Below are 2,354 nucleotides of genomic sequence, written 5' to 3' on the forward strand. Positions count from 1 at the left end.
AAATTTTTAAAGATTAAATAAAGTTAAATATTATAAAATTAAAAGTGAAGCAAAACATGTATGTGGTAAAATTATAAAGAAAAATGTAGGTCTTGGTAGGTGGTGCAATGGGGCCGATTCGCAGGGGACTCAGTCCGGTGTCCTAAGTGCGAATGTGTGTTCACGTGGGTATAGTTGGTATACATTATCCACAGTCCTTCCAGCAAACGGAGCGGCATCACAACAGAGCCTGATTTTTCGCGGCAGCCATCGTCCTGGGGGTTGCTGGAAATCGCCGCCGCGCAGTCACACAGGACCAGGCTTCCCCAGCCAGGGGTACTTTTCCTGGCAGAGCTGGCGCGGGAGCGAGAGCGTCGAGGCGGCGGGTGTTCAAGGCGCCCTCACGCCGCGCCGCCCCGGCCCGGCCCGACCCAGTCCGCTCCTGAGCATCTCTCCGGCATCCATCACACGCTTTATGCAAAAGTCACACTCATGATTCTGAGTCTGTGGAATGTTTTGTTGTTTAAAAATGAAAAATAAAATGGAACGACCCCCCAGATTTGATCCGAGCGCGTGGGTTAAATCAACTGCTGAGCCGCGGTGTGGCGGGGCGCTACGGAATCCTTGCGGGGAAGAAGCAGGCGGAGGTTTGAATGTCAGGGAAAGTGCTAGAGAAAAGCTGGTGACAAAAGATGGCTCGCTGTGTGTCGTCGGAGCCAGGGACCTAGAAAGCGACGGAAACACGCCCACCTGCAGAACTACGATGCTGGGTCGCAGGGGATTTCTAGTTTCACTCTGCATTTTGCTTTCCGGTAAGATCTGCCTTTTCTGCTGTGAGCTTGGATTACTTTTGCAATCAGATTAAAAATAAAGTTTAGTTGTGAGTAAAAAATATCAGCAGGGACTTTGCCAAGAAGGGCTAAGCAGGGTCCCCTCCTGGAGCCTCCTCGGGGGCCGTTCCACCCTCTTCACGCGGGTGCGGTCCTCCCGCGGGGCTCGGGGCTGGGTCCTGGGAGAAGTGGGGTCCGAGGGGCGGAGCGGGGCCGGGGGCCGGGCCCGGGTCTCGGGTCTCCAGTCCCCGCTCGGGCGGTCGATCTGGGCTCAGAAGCCGCGGCCGCCGATCCCGGGCTCAGCGTGGGGCTAGTGCGTGCGTCGCCGGCTGTCCAACCCGCACCACAACGCTGGGCGCCTCCGAAACCCCACTTTCCAGACGGAGAGCCGGGGACACCGGGACGTCCCGGGACCCCAGTCGTCTGGACGACTCCGGGGTAGAGTCGTCCATCTGCGTGTGTGTTCTCTCCGTGCCCGCCGGGGCTAAGCCAGGGAGATGAGCGGAAGACGGCGAGAGCAGGAGCAGAAGGTGGGACGAGGGAGCTGGTCTCCAAGGTCAGAGAGAGCGCGTCCTCCCCAGGTTTAAGGGACGCGGCGGGCCGGGCGCCGACCTGAGCGAGGCGCAGACGTGCTTCCCAGGGCTCCCCAGAACCGATCTACACATTCCTGGAACTGCCCCCTTGGGTACTTGAGGGCGAGACACACAGACCCTCCAGACCCGGCCGCCATCTCTGCGGCGGACGGGCCACCTGCTTAGCATCTCCCCAGGAGAGGGCGGAGAAGGGGATGGGGAGCAGGACTGGCGGCCGGGTCCTGAGGAGACAGGAGCTCCCTGCCCTCCAGACTCGGCCTTCAGCGGAATCTGTCACCTCCCTACGGGCCCCTCACCCCTCCCACTCCTGCGCCTGCATTCTAGGGCCCCGTCCTAGATTCAGATGAGACAAGTCCTAGCCGCCTGTGCCTGCATCCTGGTCACATTTGAGAGGAGAAACTCACTCAAGGGCAAGCTTAGCAGGTTTGAGGGGATGAGCACCCTGACCGGAGGACACGACTTTCGTATCTGCATCTCTCACACAGCTGAGTTCCTCCTGATAATGACAGGGGAGAAGAAGCTAATGTCGTCTGTGCTCTCCTCCCTGGCTTGAGAGCAACTCACTCCACCCAGGATTTCATAGTTTCCTTGGAGAACTTGGTGAGAACAAAGGAGTGAAAGCTGGTAACTGGGGGACACTTGGGGCAGAAGACCCCAGGGCATCATCTACCAGAGCTGAACACCTGATCTTGGACGCAATTTCCAGGTCCCACTAGACCTGCAGTCTCTCTCCAGGGGTGTCTTTTAGCAGAGCTGCTGGGGCTGAGCTGCAAAGGGGCAGCACCCCTCATGCTAGGAGCTCAGGAAAAACTCTCCCCAGTACTTCTCAAGACCCTTGACTTATAACCTTAACACTCTTGAGTTTTGTTACAGAATCTACAATATCAGATGTTTTAGAGAATATGTTGGTTCCCTAGAAGCTGTTGAACTTTACCTTTAACCTTTTTGTAAT

The 2,354-nt window shown here is 57.0% G+C and overlaps 1 long non-coding RNA gene across 1 annotated transcript; it reads left to right on the top strand.

The window, feature by feature from the left end:
• The first annotated feature begins 332 nt into the window (after window positions 1–332).
• LOC122683072 lies at window positions 333–1,984 on the top strand. The gene is made up of 3 exons (XR_006337605.1): window positions 333–791; window positions 1,190–1,339; window positions 1,888–1,984. It is a non-coding gene; the product is annotated as an uncharacterized LOC122683072 (long non-coding RNA).
• Window positions 1,985–2,354: the final 370 nt, after the last annotated feature.

Source organism: Cervus elaphus, chromosome 24 (genome assembly GCF_910594005.1).
Source record: "Cervus elaphus chromosome 24, mCerEla1.1, whole genome shotgun sequence".
Classification (NCBI taxonomy): domain Eukaryota; kingdom Metazoa; phylum Chordata; class Mammalia; order Artiodactyla; family Cervidae; genus Cervus; species Cervus elaphus.